At 39.2% G+C, this 19,079-nt stretch overlaps 1 pseudogene; it reads left to right on the top strand.

The window, feature by feature from the left end:
* The window catches only part of LOC112309112 (proline-serine-threonine phosphatase-interacting protein 2-like), a 75,289-nt pseudogene extending 70,919 nt beyond the window's left edge, over nucleotides 1–4,370 (top strand).
* The last annotated feature ends 14,709 nt before the right edge of the window (nucleotides 4,371–19,079 follow it).

A 19,079-nucleotide genomic window follows, 5' to 3' on the forward strand; every position in this document is an offset into this window, starting at 1 on the left:
CAACCAGAAGCTTTCGGGGACAGGCTTTGTAGTATCAAGGGAAGGAGCGGCACCCTGGTTCCTGTGAAAAAATGCAATTGGATTATTTGACTAATTCTGTTTGGTATCAGGGAACTGAAATCTGCTATTCAGGGGTAAGCAGGAACTATACCAGTCGCCTTGATAGGGAGGGTTGTTTGGCCAGAGGACCTGATCTGTGGAAGCGTGTGCAGAGGGGACTTTTAGGTAGGCCAGAGGAGTTAGGCTTGACATTTCACCAGCTGTCAAGCCAGCACATAATATTCAGCCTTAATTTTAGGCCATATAAGGAGAGAGGACAGTTCTCTCTTTTCTTTACACATTGTCATGTGTGAATGCGATGGTTATAGTTAGAAGCATAACATTAATTTTGCAACCAGGAGTGGGAGCATTGTAGATATTTCAACATTGGCGGAGAACAAAGGGAAGAGTAGAAGCCTGGGTTCCTGATGGCTTCTTTGAAGCTGCTGAACTTTCCCTGAAATGTTCCAGTATCAGACTTCTTTTACATGACAATAAAACCCTACTGTTGAGCCACTTTTAGGCTGTTACTCTGCCCCTTATTGCTGAAGCATCCTGGTGTGGGAGGCTGGATGCTCCTACTATCTGCCAGGGACAAGTCCCTGTGATTTCACGTGTAATGTCTTTTCTGTGACTATCATTGTTATTGTCTTGTATTCGCGTAGTTATACTACATATGAGAGCGGTGCAGAGTCCAAGCTGGGCCAGAGTGAAGGACTCGAAAAATCAGAGAGAAAACTCCAATGGGAAGCTACTTAGTCCCTTAGCCCCCTGCCCGTATCAAAAGGAGCATCTGGCTTTCAGTTTAATCTTAAGAAGAATTTACATAAAATTTGTTGCTGCTGAGTTCTTTGTCAATTCCTAAAGTATAAATTTTCTCTCAGGCTTTCTTATAAGTGACTTGCAAGAAGATGGAGCTACCTATATTATTTTTTTTTATTGTGCAACCCATGAAAAAACCTATAGTTAACAAAAGATGTCTGTCTTACAAATATGACAAAGTAAACCAAATAAGGCGCATATCCTAGAATAATGAAGAATATTAAGAACATTACTTTCTGATTTCTATGTTCCTTGCATCTATATATTTAATAACATCAAAATAATAAAAAAGAGGAAGTAACATTATACTTTTCTTTTGGAGAAAAATAAAATAATCTGGTTAAAATGATATTACCAACTGATTTTACTTGCTTAAATCTTTACTCAAACTGTTTCTGAGATATTAAATATTCTATGCTGTCATTTTGAAAATTACCTATATTAAATATATAATAAAATATTTAAACATCCTTCTAGTAAATTCTTAATAAAAGCTTTAGAAAATTCAACAACATATCAGTTTCAAGTGTTGGAATATAATTTTCAAAATACTCATGATGCAATAACAGGCAAAATAGAGGCAAACTCAGAGCAGGATAGCAGCTAAGAGGGAGAGGTTAGGGGGTGGAAGGACTGAGCGAAAAGGAAGAAGGACACACGGACATGGACAACAGTGTGGGGACTGTGGCAGAGAGGGGGCTGTAAGGGGACTAAATGGTAATGGAAGAAATACAACAAAAATCATTTTAAAATACTCATAACACAATACCTTTTCTACTAAATCAATTAAAGTTATTAGATTTTGGAGACTGATTAAATCTCATGAATTTACATTTAATAGAAAAAACTTTATGCTTTCAAAATGATCAAAAACATTCAATTGAGTTCAACCAATTCAAGGACTATGTTAGTCTAAGAAAGAACAGTTTTTCCTAATCCTGCTGACTTTTCATTTTCTCAAAGGTCCAAGACTTTTCATTCAGGAGTCTCTGAAGGCCACTCATCACATTTGACTCTTGTGCAAAGCCAGAGGGCATCCCCCTTTGACAGGGCTAGACTTGTGAACAAGTCTAGTGCTTAGCTCTCAGCTCCCATGGCTGTTCTCCTTTACTTGATCTCTGGGTAGCAAGAAGCAGTGAATGAAGGGCCTTAATTGACATGCTGAGGAGCTCTTACTCAGTTATGAAGGTAATTGGGAACCCATTAAAGATTTATGCCTAAGGCTGAGAAGATTACATTAGCTTTACGTTAGGACTGCCCTGATGAAGGATACCTGAGAGGGGAATGGGAGCTGGAGCTACTGTGGAGGTAGTTACCATGGTCAGGAGACATAGAAAGACCTGAGTTCAGGCGGAGCCACTGAGATGCCAAGATAGGCGGGGAGATAAAACTGAAAGATCCCAAAGGAATATGTTAGCAAAGGGAAAGGGAAATGGAACAGTGAGGGAGGATGAGACAAGACAGAACATATCTTCTGTCCAGTTCAACGGACTCTAAGGTGCGGGGTTTCCTGTAATTAGAGAACAGTGATGCAGAGCCTGGGTAACAGGCTCTCGCATTGATTTGGCTTCCCAAAAGATAACATACTCTAATAATTTTTTTGTTTCATTTTTCATTTTTTTCCTTTCAGTTTTAAGCTATTTTTCAGAGTGGTGATGCTGAGATAAATGGTCTTTTGATTACATATTTCAAGGATATATATACAGTGAATAAAAAGTGAGTCATGTTGCTTTCAATTGTAAACCCTCAAAGGTCAGGAGTCAGGCTGAATTTTCTACCTCACTTAAGGCCCTCACTGGGCTTCCATGGGCAAACTATTCCCAGTCAGGGCACATGCCTGGGCTGCAGAGGAGTCCCTGGTTAGGGGCAAGCGAGAGGTAACCAACTGGTGTGTCTCTCGCACATCATGCTTTTCTCCCTCTCTTCCTCCCTTCCCCTCTCTCTAAAAAATAAAAAAAAAAAGCTCATCTAAGGAACTCCACAAACTTTAAAAATAATGAATAACATTTTCTCCATTAAAGACTTTAGGAGAAGCATCAAGCCTAATTTGAAGGATTTTAGCTTCAAGTAGAAATATCTAAATAAAACTGAAAAGTTAGAGGAGGTAGTATATTATAACACCAGTTACAACCTGAGAAACTAAAATGCTAATGTACATAACTTATTGAATTTGTCAATAGTTACTTATGAATATGTATAACTTATTTCTGAATACATTCTATTTGCAAGCATAGCATGAATAAAAAATTATAACTTTGTTGGCAGCCGAAATTAAAAAGATATGTTATCTGAGATTGAGAGAGCTACATTTAAGAAGATAAATTATTTAATAAATCAAAAAATGCACACAATCCAAATGATGGTTTCTGAAATGATAGAGACTAAGTTCTTTAAAATATTAATTTATTTCTCCTCGCCAGCGGTGAGACTCTGGAGTTGGCCGTGGCAGGCGGGCTTCCCCGCACATGCGCGATTGCTGTTCTGATCTCCGCACAGGTTGAAGCGCCAGCCACAACCCACTCACTGTTCAAGGGGAACTTCTGGAGTCCGTACATGCTCAGCACCATTGGCTATGACAGCAGCATCCAACATCTGAACAATGTCTGCAGGAAACGCAGAGTTCGAAGAGTTTTTAAAAGAAGGGCATCAGTTGAAGAGAAATACGGCAAAGATCTGCTCAGCCTCTCTAGGAAGAAACCGTGCGGACAGTCTGAGATCAACACCCTGAAGCTGACTCTTGGAGGTCTTCAAGCAGCAAGTAGACAACGTGGCACAACGTTACAGTCAGATTGCGCATAATCCAAGAGAAGAGGCCAGGGAGACAGAATAATTCAGGAAAAAGCAAAAGTTAGAATGGAAAAAGACAGAGGTTACCATTGAAGCTATCCACAAACAAAAGAGCTTACAATTCAAGAAAACTGTAAAAGAAGATCTATGAGCAGAAATGCTGAGACGAAAATGACCAGAACAGGCTGCCCACCAAAATGCCAACCTGGTAAACCCGAAGCAACAAGAAAAGCTTCTTATGAAACTGGCAACTTTGAAGACAGCAGCCGAGGACTCCATAAGACATAGTACATACTGCACATCAGTACGCTGGAGAAGGTCTGAGAATGGTGGCAGAGTGAGCACACCAAGGCCTGTGAGGTGTATGAGGCTCAAGAATACGAACAAACAAACTTCCATCAGATAGCACTGTGGTTATATGCCAATCAGCTGTCACAACAGTGTGTCTCCAGTGATGATATGTATGAAGAAGTCCATAAGAGTTTAGAAATGTGCAGCATTGAGAAGTACATTGAGTACTTTTAAAATCAATAAAAAACTGGACAGATTCTACCAGCACCCATTACATATGTGAATTCCTACCATCTCCAGAAGAATGCACCTCCACCAGGAAAGGCTACCAGGTGAAGTCGGTAAGGAGAGGACCTTTCTCTATTCCTAAAAGTTGACTAGGTGACCCGGATTATCCTTTGGGTGCTTACTACAGTGTGATCTACCCATAACACCAATGAAAACAGGAGTTTTCTGGCTAGTGTTTCTATGTCAGGGAAGGAGGTACCCAGAGCAGCCGAATCTGTAGAAGTTATGTCAATCATGAAGACATTGATATGAACTCTTACTGTAATTTTTTGTTATTTTAAATTTATGGTAGGCATTTAGTTTAAGTTAGTAGAGTTCTACAGTTTCTAAAAGAAGTTGACAAATTGGCCCAGACTCAGGAGTGACCCTTTTCCATCAGTTACTGAAGCTGTGAATGAATTGTGTTTGCCACCTGATCTAGAACAGTCTCTGGATTTGGAGCCTTCGCTCTTGTGGGATGGGGAGTAGGGATGTGTGGAGAGGAGTCTGAGCCATCGACCTGCACAAGAAGCTCCTTTGCCTTTGGGGCAGCATGTGATGGCATTTCCACAGTGACACTCACTCCCAATAGTGCAAGATTGGAAATTACCTTCCTTTTTGGCTAGAAAACGTAGAAGCCATCTGATTGCACTTTCCTATTTTACAGAAATGAGACCCGGAAGTGTGACATCAGTTTCCTTCCTGTTGTCCCAGCAGGGTCTGGACAGAACCACAACCAGAGGGCCAGCTCATCCCACATCGCCATCCTTCTGACCCTTCCTGAAGCTGTGATGCTCGTGTTGAAATTTAAGACACCAAATATTTTTGCTGGCATCTTTTAAACTGGGAAAATTACCAAGGTTTAAAATGTCAGATTTATTTTTATATGACTCACTGCGTGTACTGAGCTACACAGTAATGTATTCAATTTAATGAAGAAGCATCAGTTGTAAAACATACCATTATCTTATATACCACCAAGAAAGTCAGATGGGGGAGAGTTAACAGTTAACTCGTGACAGTTAGTGCTTAGGGCGATTTGAATTCAGACATTAAAGTGTGCAAAAAAAGTACATTCTAGAATCAGTGAAATATAGTATTTTGACTCTATTCCTGAAGAGAAATTTAGAGTTACAAAGCCAGTCCTCAGTCCTGGGTCTTCACAGAGAATCTTGTCCTTGCTAGATCCTGGAATCTTTAAAGTGTCAACCTTAACTGTTAACAAAAATTGGGGTCTTTTTTGTCAGCCACAAATAGCAGGGAGATTATGTATCTTTTGTACAACATTAGCATGTGGAGAAAGTGGTTCATTTTAATGACAAGTTAAAATAGACTGGTACTTATTCAGTATATCATAAAATTCTGTTGCCACAGAACAAACATTTTCCTCTATTGCTCTGTGCAATAGCTTTCCCAGAACGATGGGCAAATTGATTGAAAGAAAATTGATTGTATTCCCTCTTTTAATGTAAGGTGCTATCAAAAGTAGCATCTTCTTGTCATGACGGGGAACTTGCAACAATTGGATATCCTTTTGAAAATTGAATATTGCAAAGGGCCATTGACTTCCCCAAATTGAACAGTGTCAGGAAATTTTCCTTCGAACATGGAACATTCTAAGTGCTTTATTCATGGTTGGCAATTCCTCAGGGATTTCACTTTTCTCCCTATTAGTGTGATTGATGTAAAAGTGTTTTATTAATTGAAAATGTTTTTATTTTAATTGCTCTTTCAGTTTGGTATGGAGTAAAATAGAGGTTCTTAGTGAAAAAACCAAAAAATAATAAAATAAAATATAATAAAATATTCATTTCTTTAAGTCAGCAACTTTGGTAATGTCTGCAACAGAGCAAAGTGTCTTCAACTTCCTAATGAGATTTTTATGAGAATTTTGAAAGAGCATATAAATTTATTTAAACTACAAATGATGCCCAATGACATTTAGGGAGAATGGGAGAAAGGGGTTGCTGCTGGGAAATCAAATACTGACTGTCATTTGAAATTCTAGGAGAGCCGGGAATTCACCTGGGCACAAATTCAAGATGAGGTTTGACTACTATAGAAATGATTGAGTATACTTATGAATTGAGTTACATTTTGCTCATGTTAAGCCATGGGGTAAATGGAAAGTATGCCCAGAGAGTTGGGTTCCACATGCCTTTGCCACTTCTTAACTGGGTGACACCTTCAGCAACTCATTTCATTTTTTAAGCCTCAGTTTCTCCACTTGTAAAGTAGGCTGTGATTCATCCTAACCTTGCAAGATCATCACTAGCATTAGAGAGAGTATAAAAAGAACCCAGGGGGATGTTAGCACTTGTTCAATGGGGGCTCTTCTTATTGAGCTGTAATTACAATGTTAAAACCAGGTGCTAGAATTAGAAAAATCATTTTGGTAATTCTCTAATCATATTGTTTTACATGAATCTGTGGAGTATATGTGTTTTCTTAAGAATTTCAAAAAGGATGCAAACGAACAAAACGCTTTAAAAATCAACCCACCCCAAAGAATTCATTTAAGAGAACATTAGAATGCTATGCTTTTACTTGATAATTATTAACAACAATGTTTACGTAGCTTAAAAATATCTATGCAATCACAGTATAAAAGTCTGACCAGTTCAGCACAATCTCAATATTACTTTATTTGTAAGAACAAGATGAGATAAATGCCAATGATTTTAAATTGCGTTTATGCATCTTTTCATTGAATTGCATGTACAAAAATAAATATGCTATGTATTTAGGTAATATAATTGAGCAGAATGAATTATTAGAATCAATAACGAGGAGGAGGATATTCAAGGCATTGTTGCAAATACGGTCAGGCACGTTGAACTACATTCCCTAAACGCATTCCGTAATTGCCGAAGGGATTGCTTTGCTGTCTGGAAACATCTACTGATTGGCCCATAAATTTCTACCTATGATTTATGTTCTTCATGGAAATGTTTTTCAAAAGGATTCAATTTCCTAGACATTTACAGAAATTTACCCTATATTCTATCTTCTCATTTTGGCTCAAACCCAGTTACTTACTTGCATAGTACTGGTGGCCATCAGAGTCATGCATATTTAAATATGGGTAAGCTTGGTAGTAAATTTTCCACCAGTTTACAACCACCCCGCTCCCAAGCCTTATCTGCTTTAGGGCTATAAACGAATGTTTAGGCTGTGTGAACACTATGTGACTGTAAATAAGGCAAAGTGAAGTCCCTTTTGTAAAAATAAAAAAAAAAAATACATCTCCAAAAGGGAGTAAGCAGAAATGAAGACGTTTGGATGACATGGTTTTGAGATGGAGTCAAATTAGACCACAAGGTCACACCAACAGTAAATTAGCTATTGCTCAGCAATCCAATATGCAAGTAGGAGTCCCATGTATTTCTATGTATATGTAGCCTTATTCTGTTATAAGAATATTTCTAATTTTTATTACCCTTGAGCATTTTCTATACAAAATACCACTTTCTGATTTAGGCAAATAGGTATCAAAAGTAGTCAGACAATCCGTGACAATTAGAAAAAAATGAAAACAAAAACAAAAACAAGGACCATTTCGTGGAAATTCAGAAGAAAACAAAAACTATTCTAGGTGGCCTCCACAGATTTGCTTATACGGGCAGATGAAGAAAGTGCTGAGCAAGGAAAAAGTGCCTCCAGTGAGGTCGTCGATGCGGTCGTGCTCCACTGAGATGATGCACCCTGGTGGTGATAGGTGAACACTACCATGTCCAGGCGGGGAAGCAGTTTCCCTTTTGAATGACGTTTCTAAATTTATCTTACCTTTCTAAGTTTATTTAGATGGCCTTGATCTCAATACATAAAATCCATGCTGTACTGTTTTATCCTCAGAGGCTTTGTTTTGCATACATCCCATCAATATTAAGTGTGTAGGCTTTGAAAATTAGAACACAATGCTAATTTCACATCTCTTTTGAGGAATATAAAGGCCTGTAATTGAAGGTATGCAACTATACAAACAATGATTTGGGCCAGCTTTCTTATGTAGGGTATACGGAAAACAAAAAGAAGATTGTGTATTTACTGTGAACCAGGAAATAGAAAAAGCAGAAAATTGTCTCACCGTCTGAACTTGAAATTTGGTGTTATGATGTGACTGATTTTGGAAAGAGACAGAAACAAGTGAAATTTCTTTATTAGAAAAGGTGTATTTGTTACTACAGACCTTTCCTCTATAGTTTTTCCTTCACTTTCTTCTCCCTCAGAGATGGCATCTTTGTAAGTGAAGACAGTAGTTCGTGTGCTCTTCCTTTAGGAAGTTTAAAATGCTTTTTCTCAGTTTAAGAACCACATCTGTTGAATTTGGGATTAAGCAGGGGTCGAAGGACGGGGCCTCTCCTGTATTCTCTCCGTTTTAGATTCAGAGATGTGAGGTAGGGAACAAGTAGCATGGTGCTTTGGGTTTTTTGTGGTTTTTTTTTCCTTGAAAATCAAATAGAAGTCCAAGCAAATAGTCCCACTTTCAACTTTTTGATTTAAAGATTTAGCTTTAGGTCATTGACAGAGTTATCTTATACTTATTTGCCATAATCTTCTAAGTCTATGTGAAAACAACAAAGCAAGAAAGGGTCGCAGAATTAGAAATTACTGTCATCTGATTTCTTTGACTAACTGTGACACCTTGGTCAAATATTTTCACCTGTGGAAATGGAGCTAGCATTGCCCATGTCACGGGCCTTGTGTAAGGAATTGCACACATGCACACACTTGCCTAGTGACTGATACAACGTAGGCAAGCAATAGATATCAATTTCTTTCCTTCTTTGGGGACCTTTTGAAACTTAGCTGACTTAATAGTTATAGGTAACTTAAATGTCTGGATTAGGAATGACTAAAAGAGATTATTTTAATTATAGATGACTGGGGATATTAATTACCTTGTGTGCTAGATCTCAATGGTAGGGACAGTTTAAGTAAAAAAGCAAAACTGAGCAAACTTATTCTCAACCATAAGTTATTATTATTAAATGTTATCCAATGGACTAAATGGAAAAAAATTTTACTTACCTGTCTAAAGAAATAGTGTTATTGATTACTTAATGACCATACCAATCCTATATATTTCCATGTTGGATTTGAACTTTTGGGGCAGTTTCAAAGTGATCCTTTTCTCCTAAAATGGAGAATTCACTCTCTTTTGTATATCCCTAGCCTAAGGGTAATTTTCAAGTATATTAGGAAAGTAATGCTGATCAAAGAGTTGAGAAAAATTAACATGGGAAAAGCCTCTTGGACACTGTGAGAAATATTTTGAAATCCCAGACCTAGTATCTCTGTTCCAGCTAATTTGAAACATTTCATAGGCATTTCTTATAAAAAATTACAATGCTTCCACTGAGTACTTACCTAAGAATATGAACAGAGCAGGGGCTCCTATTTGAGAAATTATATGTGTGTGTGTGTGTGTAATTATATATATAAGTGTATATATATATATATACATACATACACACACTTTTGTAGTCTTTCTGTATGTAGGTAGGAAGGCTATTAGATGTCAGGAAAAAAGTCAGATTTTGAACATGTTCACAATGAAACATAACTTCATAAGTTATATGTAAATATGGAAAGCATATGACAGGAGACCCAACCCCCCCCGAATTTGTTTATAAAAAATTGTGTATTTATTCTTACATGTTTAAATTTCAGTCACCTTCAAAGTACTCTCCATTTGATGCAATACACCTATTGAGACATTCTTGTCCACTGCTGAATGTCCACTGAGCAGTTTTTGAACTCGTTGATTTTGATGTCTCTTAGTATTTCTGCTGTTTTTTGTTTCACATCTTCCACATTAGCAAAACATTTCCCTTTGAGGACTTTTTTCATCTGAGGAAACAACAACAAAAAAAATCAATGGCGGTGAGGTCAGATGAATAGAGAGGGTGGGGCACAGGGTTCATGCCACTGGTCAAAAACTGCTGTATATTCAGCACAGTGTGGGCAGGGGCGCTCGTAAATCACCCATCATGAAATGGGCAAATATGTTGAAATAGTCTTTAAAAAAATTTACTGAAGCCGAACGCAGCCTCTCACAATGATGCCAGTGGATTCAGAAGGGTCCCTAGGACACACTACTTGTGGGGAAACCTGTACTACAAGGGGCCCACCCTCCAGAAGATAATTCCAGTGTTTTAGGTCCCCCTCCGTGCATTCATTCACAAATACTTATTAAATGTTTTCTCTGTTCAAGGAATTTTCTAAGCACTAGGGATAGTATAGTGAATAAAGCAAACAAAATTCTGTGCCCTCATGGTTTATCTTCCAGTGACACAAAGAAGAACATGGGATAAATCAGTAAATTAAATAGTAAGTTTGATGGTAATAAACACCATGGGGAAAAATTTCAAGCAGGGAGGGAAACACAGTATCGGAGTCAGAGGCTCAATTTTCGATGGCATGACTGGGGAAGACCTTAGTGAGAAGGTAATATTAGCACAAAGACTTGCTGGAGGTTAGTGAGCCTGATAGATATCTGAGGGGAAGAGCAATCCAGGAAGAGGAACAGCAAATGCAAAACCAAGGAAGAGTTGTTAGAAGTGAAATCAGAAAGCAAATGAGGAGTAGGGAGTTATACATTAGGAAGAGTCTCATAAGTTGTTATGAGGGGATGGGAAGCCAATGAAGAATTTTCAGAGTAACATGATCTGGATTTTGTTTGAACAGAATGACCTGCGTTGTTAAAACTAGCACTGATTATAGTGGATATAATGATTAATCTTAATATGACCATTTGAATGGGCCACAGGGTACCAGCCTAAATATTTGGCGGAACACTGTTCTGCATGTTTCTGTGGAAGTGTTTTTGGATGAATTCAACGTTAAATTGACAGACTGAGTAAAACAGATTGACCTCTGTGGTGTGGGTGGGCCTCATCTAATCATTTGAAGACATGGATAGAGCAAAAAGCTGATTCTTTTTCAAATAAGAGGGGTTTTTAATAGCTGGCTATCTCTGAGCAGGGCCATTGGTGTTTTTCTTGCTTTGAAATAAAACTAAAATGTCAGTTCTTTCTGGGGTTTGAGACTTCTGACATTTAGACTGGAACTACATCATTAGCTTTCCTGGTACTTAGGCCCTTGGACCTGGACTAGAACTGCACTATGGCTCTCCAGGGTCTCCAGCTTGCTGAAAGCAAGTATTGGAATTTGCCAGCATCCATAATTCATGAGCCAATTCTTTCTAATAAATCAAGCTCTATCTCTGTCTATCTCTATATCTATCTATCTATCTATCTATCTATCTATCTATCTAATCAATCATCTATCTCTGTTTATACCCATATCATCTCCTATTGGTTCTATTCCCCTGTAGAATCCTGACTAATGCAGTGAGCAAGGAAGGATAGAATCTTGGAAATTAGCGCAGAGCTATTGTAATAATACAGATAAGACTTGATGGTGGCTTGGACCAGGGATGAATCCCTGAACCAGGAGAAAAGGGTGTGTTCTGGATATATTTTAAAAGCAGAATCAATAGAATTTGTTGGTGCATTGGATTTGTATTGTCAGGAAAAGAGAGGAATCAATATGATTACTTCAAGGTTTTGGCACCAGGAAAAAGCAACTTTACAAAAACAGGAGAGAGTGCAGAAGGAACAGGTTTGGGACTCAGGAATCACTTTTGAACATTGTGAGTCTGACACACTGAAATGGAGATGTCAAGTGGACAGCTGGACATGTGAAGTTGGGAGTCAGGAGAGAGGTCTCACTTGGAGACATAAATTTAGGAATCTTAGCACATAGATACAATTTAAGTTATGAGAATGGATGAGATCACTATGTTCATGAGTGTAAGTAAAGATGATACATAGGGACTGACTGTTAGGACATTGGGTAGATAAGTAGTAACTAGCAAAAGAGACTGGGAATGATCAGACAGTAATGCAGAAAAAATGGTGAGTACTCTATCCAGGAAATAAGTGTAAAAGTTGTTTCATAGGGGGAAGAGGAAGCATAGAATACTTACTATTCGGAGTCTAGTGAGAAAACTTCAATCTTGTTGTGACCAGTGTGGCTCAGTTGGTTGAGTGTTTTCCGGTGAAATGAAAGGTTGCTTGTTCAATTCCCGGTCAGGGTACATGTCTGGGTTGCGGGTTGGGTTCCAGCTGGGGCATGTATGAAAGGCAACTGACTGATGTTTCTCTCTCACATCAATGTTTCCCTCCCTCCCTTTATTTACCCCACTACCTTCTCTCTAAAAATAAGTAAATAAAATATTTTAAAATGTTTTATTTATTATGCTGTTATAGTTGTCCTGATATTACCCCTATGCCCCCCTCCACCCATCAACCCCACTCCCTTGGGCAATTCCCACACAGTTGTTCATGTCCATGGGTCACACATATAAGTTCTTTGGCTACTCCATTTCCTATACTGTACTTTACATCCCCATGGCTATTCTGTAACTACCTATTTGTACTTCTTAATCCCCTCACCTCCTCGCCCTTTCCCTTACACCCCCCTCCCATCTGGCAACTATCAAAACCCTCTCTGTATCCATGATTCTGTCTCTATTCTTGTTTGCTTAGTTGTTTTTTAGATTCTATTGTTGACAGGTATGTATTTATTGCCATTTTATTGCTCATAGTTTTGATCCGCTATTCTTAAATAAGTCCCTTTACCATTTCATATAATAATGTTTTGTTGATGATGAACTCTTTTAGTTTTTGTTGTCTGGGAAGCTCTTTATTTGCCTTTCATTTCTAAATAATAGCTTTGCTGAGAGCAATCTTGGCCATGGGTCCCTGCTTTTCATGAGCTTGAATATTTCTTGCCAATCTCTTCTAGCCTGAAATTTCTTTTGAGAAATCATCTCAGTGTCTGATGGGGACTCCCCTGTAGGTAACTAACTTCTTTTGTCTTGCTGCTTTTAAGATCGTCTCTTTTTCTTTAACCTTTGGCATTTTAATTATGATGTGTCTTGGAGTGGGCCTCTTTGCATCCATCTTGTTTGGGACTCTCTGTGCTTCCTGGACTTGCATGTCTATTTCGTTCACCAATTAGGAAAGTTTTCTTTCATTATTTGTTCAAATAGATTTCCAATTTCTTTCTCTTTCTTGTCACCCCTATGGTGCAAATGTTGGAATGCTTGAAGTTGTCCCAGAGGCTGCTTTACAGTATCCTCATTTTTTTTTGGGGGGGGGGGATTCTTTTTTCTTCTTGTTGTTCTGATTGGTTGTTTTTTGCTTCCTTACGTTCCAAATCATTGATTTGATTCTTGGCTTATTTCACTCTATTGTTGTTTCCCTGTAAGTTGTTCTTTATTTCAATTAGTGTATTCTTCGTTTCTGGCTGGATCTTATTTATGCTGTTGAGATCCTCACTAAGTTCCTTGAGCATCCTTATAACCAGTGTTAGATCTGGGCAGGCCTAGGAGGAATGAAAATCACCAGTCAAGAAAATGGCACCGTGGGAAGCTGCCTGCAGACCCTACCCAGGAAAAACAGATGAAGATTAGAGTCTGGGGTCGGCCTATTTGACCTAACAGGATGCAGCTTTTACTCAGTCACCAGCTCTAGCCAGTCAGACTAATACCCCAACTGCAGGTTTTTGCGCTTAAAAAGCCTGATCTAAGAAGAACCGAGTGAGTTCCAACCTCCCTCGGTTGGCTCCACTTTCCCTCTTATTCCTGCTAATAAACCCTGCTCTCTTTAGCTCTCTGCGTCCATCCAGTTTTTTGAGTGACTCCGACCCAACAACCAGGGTTTTGAACTCTGCATCTGATAGATTGCTTATCCACGTCATTTAGCTCTTTTTCTGGAGTTTTGATCTGTTCTTTCATTTGGGCCATGTTTTTTTGTCTCTTCATTTTGACAGCCTCCCTGTGCTTGTTTCTATGTATTAGGCAGAGCTGCTACAACTCCCTGTTTTGGTATCATGGCCTAATGTAGTTGGTGTCCTGAAGGATTCAGTGGCACAGCCTCCCCTGTCCCCCAAGCTGGGTACTTGAGATGTGCCCTTTGTGTGGGCTGAGTATATCCTCCTCTGGTAGTTGAGCCTTGGTTGCTGTTGGCAGATCAATGGGAGGGATTTACCTAAGCCCGTTAGTTGCAAGGATTTGCCGTGACCATTGACCACCAACCTCTGCCCTCTGTGGAGGATCTGCTGTTCAGGGAGAGGGGGGTGGTGCTCCTACAGTGTCTGTAGTTGTCCACTGGGTGGGCAAGCCCTGGGGTTTCCCGGATGGTGCAGGCCAAGGTCAGCCCTCACCTATGTTTTGTCTGGGACCACGCTGTCTGAGATATTGAGCAATCTGAAAAGGCTGCTACTTCTGCTGGCCTTTGAGATTCTCAGGCAAAGCCATGCTGTGAATCTAGGCTGGCTGCTGTTAGTGCCAGCCTGGTGCCACTTAGTAAGTGGCAGCTTGGGGCCTCACTGAGGCCAGCTGTTACTTGTTTGAAAGGATTTAGGAAGTTGTGAAGCTTGAACCAAGATCAGTCATTTATATGGAAAAGCTACTGTTAACAGCTTTTGGGTGGGACCGGAGCCTCAGGGGATCTCTGGGGTGGGGTATACAAGGTTAGCTCGGTTGATGGAGTTTCAGATATAGCATCCACCTGCCAGCTCTGTGGCTCTGCCTGACCTTTGTCTGGGTGAAAACTATCCCCCAGCTCTCACCTTGATTCCAGCCACTTTAGTTCCTCCTTGTATGCCACTTGCGCCTTTCAAGCTGCTACCTGGGTGCTGGATCTCAGACGGAGTGAGTCTGTGTACATTCATGTGTGGGATCTTTAAAAGGAACTGTTTGGGATGCCAGAAGTTCCTTCCACCAACTCAATCCCTGCTGGTTTTTGCATCCAGAAGTTGTGGGGACTTATCTTCCTGGCACTGGTACCCTGGGCTGGGGGTCTGGTGTGGGGCTGGGACTCCTTGCTCCTGAGAAAACCCTCTGAAATTTTTATCCATCACATGTGCGTGTGTGACCAGCCCATTCTGCATCTCTGCGCCCCCTACCAGTCTGGAAGGATATGGCATGGTTTCTTTAATTTTGTAGTTTTCGAACTTCCATTCAACCTGACTTCTACCAGTTCTGAGTAATGTGTGTTCTATAATTTAATCATAATTTTGTTGTGGTTGTCCAAGGAGGCGAGTCATGTTTATTTATGCTCCCATCTTGACTGGAAGTAAAGAAGAGACTTAAAATATTAAAAAAAGAAAACTTTAATCCTTATTTCTCTGCGATTCATCTACTGCTAAAAATTTATTGATAAAAGTAGTAAGAGGGAAAGATTATGTATCCTTTACTGAAAGTTCTCCAAGGTTTAGCATGTAATATGCCAGAACATAACTTAAGGCAAGGTTCACAAAATATTTTACATGGCATGCTAGGTTCCTCTTTTGTATAAAAAGGAATTTCATCTTCAAATAAGTTTTAGAAAAACAGATTTCTTTATTTCAGAACTCTTCCCTTTCCTATGTTAATGTATTTTATGAATCTGTAAGATATTAGAGTATGGGTAATGTCATGCAATGTTTCTCAAAATTAGTTATCAAGATTCTTTTTATTATAAAACATATTGAGGGGGCTAATTATCCAGAATACAAAATTTTGTTTCCTTAAAAAAAATCCTTACGTAACTTTCCTCTGGCTCCTTAGAGAACTTCCTTCATAATGCTTTGCTTAAAACTTCATGTTCTTAGATTTTACCAAACAGAAACACAACAATTATGTACTCATCTGAAAAATGGCTCTCCTGTTTTAAAGATATAACTGCATCTGAAGAAATTCTTTAGTCACTCAACATACTGTTTTCAAAAACACTCGTTTAAAAAGTACTCTCAGAACTCAGTCATAAAAATGCTCCTCTTAGACTCCTGTGTTTGGAACTGTGACGCTCTAAGTATTTGGATCTCACTGAAAATGACTAAAACTCATGAGAAGGGGTACAAAACAACTAAAGGGCATGGGTGTGCTAATGCGAAAGTAAGTTCTCAACTGGTGACCATGTAAAGGCAAACACTTAGCTGGCCTTTTACCTTAAAAACCCTTGCAACATCAGGTGACCTTGGATTTTATTTTACTGGAAATCATATTTGTAAAAACTGAGACCCCCAAAGGTCTTCACTCTCAATAAGGACAAGATGAAATAGGAATATCTACCTCCCAGGAAACTGCAAAGCTTGTCAGCTATCTAACACCTTGAACAGAGTGGGAAAACATGCTGTTGAGAATTTGGAAACATGAGTTGGCCATATGTGTATTTGTAACACAAAATTACAATATCTATGTGGCTCCTAGAAAAGTTCATGCCAAAAATTAAATTGATTATAAACTTGTGCATCAACAGCTGGGCAGAAGCAAATAAAAATTCTCTATGAAAAAACCTACCCTTTGTGACAGCATGGATGGAACTGGAGAGCATTATGCCAAGTGAAATAAGCCAGGCGGTGAGGGACAAATACCATATGATCTCACCTTTAACTGGAAAATAATCAACAAGAGAAACAAGCAAACAAAATGTAACCAGAGACATCAAAATTAAGAACAATTTAACAATAGCCAGAGGGCAGAGGTGAGGGGACAGTGGGGGGAAGGACTCAGGAACTACTATAAAGGACACATGGACAAAACCAAGGGGGGAGGGTGGAAGCAGGGGAGGGAGGTGGGTTTGGCTGGGGTGGGGGGAAAATGCAGACAACTGTAATTGAACAACAATAAAATAATTTAAAAAAAAAAAGAAAGAACCCACTCTTACCCCAGTCCTCAAAAATCCCCCCAACCAGTTCAAAGTAAAGAAGAAATAAGCATAAAATGTCAAAGGCAACAAAACCCAGCAAAAACAACAGGGCTTATAAACAGATAGGAAAGGACTTCAGATAAGGAAATTATTAGACATAGGCTTGAAATGATTATCTTTCAAAGGAGAAAATCAAGCATGAAAATATGTGAAGTAAGAAATTATGAAAAATTATTGATCAGATTAGATAAAGAAACCAAATAACATATCAAATAAACTTCAACTGCTGATGGCACTTGGGTCTGATGAGCACTGTCACTGGACTGAAGGGCTCCATTCGCTTGCCAGCATCAAAATCCAATAAGACATGAACAGAACTTTTTAGCCAAGAAAGTAAGGGTTTATTAAGGAGATGGCGTCATGCCTGGACTAATAGAAAATGCTCAAAGACCTGACCCCCTGATGGCTCCCAGGGAATGGATTATACAGGGAAAGAAATCATTAATCATGCTGACTAAGGAGCTAGGGCTGCGGTCTCTACTGATTGGTTGGTGCCTGGGGAGGGCGTAACTGATCAGTGCACCTGGCCCTGAAGTCAGCCGTGCAGTTAGCTGTTCTGCCCAACTTCTCAAGGATCTGTTCTGTGGGATGGTTCCACTTTCTTGGGTCTGGAGCTAAAACACAGCTGAGACCGAGATATTGTTTAAGTTGGATGGGAAACTCTGTCTCAGTGGTCAGCAGACCCAGGACTTTGCTCCTAAGACTTCTGGATGCTGACCAGACCCTCACTGTCCTGAGGGCTTCATGATTAAGCAGGGGAGAGGGAGGTGCGTGAGTCAGGACACCTGGGTCAGGTCAGTTTGAGCCAAGGGAAAAAATCAAAATAAAAGGCCAGATTAAAGAAAATAAGGTTTCTGTGTGGTTACAGAATGTTGGAAAAGAAGTTATATCAGGTAATCAAATGAAGGGTCCAAACTCATGGCCAGTTTTTGTATTTGTTCTGAATTCAGTATCATCTGTACATGCCCCTTTCTGATTAGTTACATTGTTACATGTATTTTTCTCTTTCCTTACACCATTTGTTTTCTTTCCATCTTCCCTGAAACTGCTTATGGCCATTAGCTCGTGAAGGGTCATTGGAAAAGGATGCAGTGGTTTGGAAGACTGTTTCCCTTGCAGTTGGCAGGGGGTTCAGCAAGGACTCTGTGGAAGGTCTAGTCAACTAAAACCACTGCAGGGAAATGATTGCAGGCCAGGGCTTCGGTCTTCTATTCTCTGTCATCTCCCTTTCCTTTTTGTGATTATCCACTTATGTTCTTTATCCTCGTTCCTTATTTTCATTTCCTTCTCCATCTAGTCAGAATAGTTCTTGGTAAAGCACTTTGAGGAAAGTGAAGAGAAAATTATTTCATCGTGGAGCAGAAAGAGGTGAAGTACTTTTGCACAGGCAGCGGTGAAAAAAAATCAGATAAGTTGGTTGCAGGCTTTAGAAGAATTGGAGGTTGCCATGGGGTGTTGAAAATCAATTAGGATGGATCTAAGACATACAATTAGTGCAGGAATAGAATGGCCTGAACTCTACCAAATGAGCTCAGACAGACAACAAATCTATTTGTCACTGTTATTAAAATAACTCTCGCAAGAGAAGCTTAGTTATATATATGTTTGATTTTTAAAACATTATCAGAAGTAGGTAAAATGTTATAGAAATCCCATATTATATTTTACATTAGTTAATGGATTTTTTTATACTATGAACCAAATGACATTCCTTTCAAAATCACTTTAGAACAGGATATAATGATCTATTCTGTAATATAGCATTTGTTTAACCCCTTCATAGTATTATAAAGTGGTTCTGAATTTTAAAAACATTCTAAAATTATATTCATGAAGATTTTTAGATTATTGGTGTTTCTGCCAGAGTCCATGAGCAAAGAATATGTACTCAGAGGTGTTAATTAGGAAGCTATTTACAGAGGGAGGTGGAGGCAAGAGAACCCATTAGGAATGGTGAAATGCCTGGGAATTAGTGGAAGCTATTTACCACCACAAGTCCTGAAAGGGTAAGGGAATTGATAGGGTGTGAAAGAAGGGAACTGTATCCACAGAATGTAACTGTCTCCAAACTCCAGGTCAGGCAGGGAGTACATGGAGTGAGTCAATACC

The sequence above is a fragment of the Desmodus rotundus genome, chromosome 3 (genome assembly GCF_022682495.2).
Source record: "Desmodus rotundus isolate HL8 chromosome 3, HLdesRot8A.1, whole genome shotgun sequence".
Lineage (NCBI taxonomy): Eukaryota > Metazoa > Chordata > Mammalia > Chiroptera > Phyllostomidae > Desmodus > Desmodus rotundus.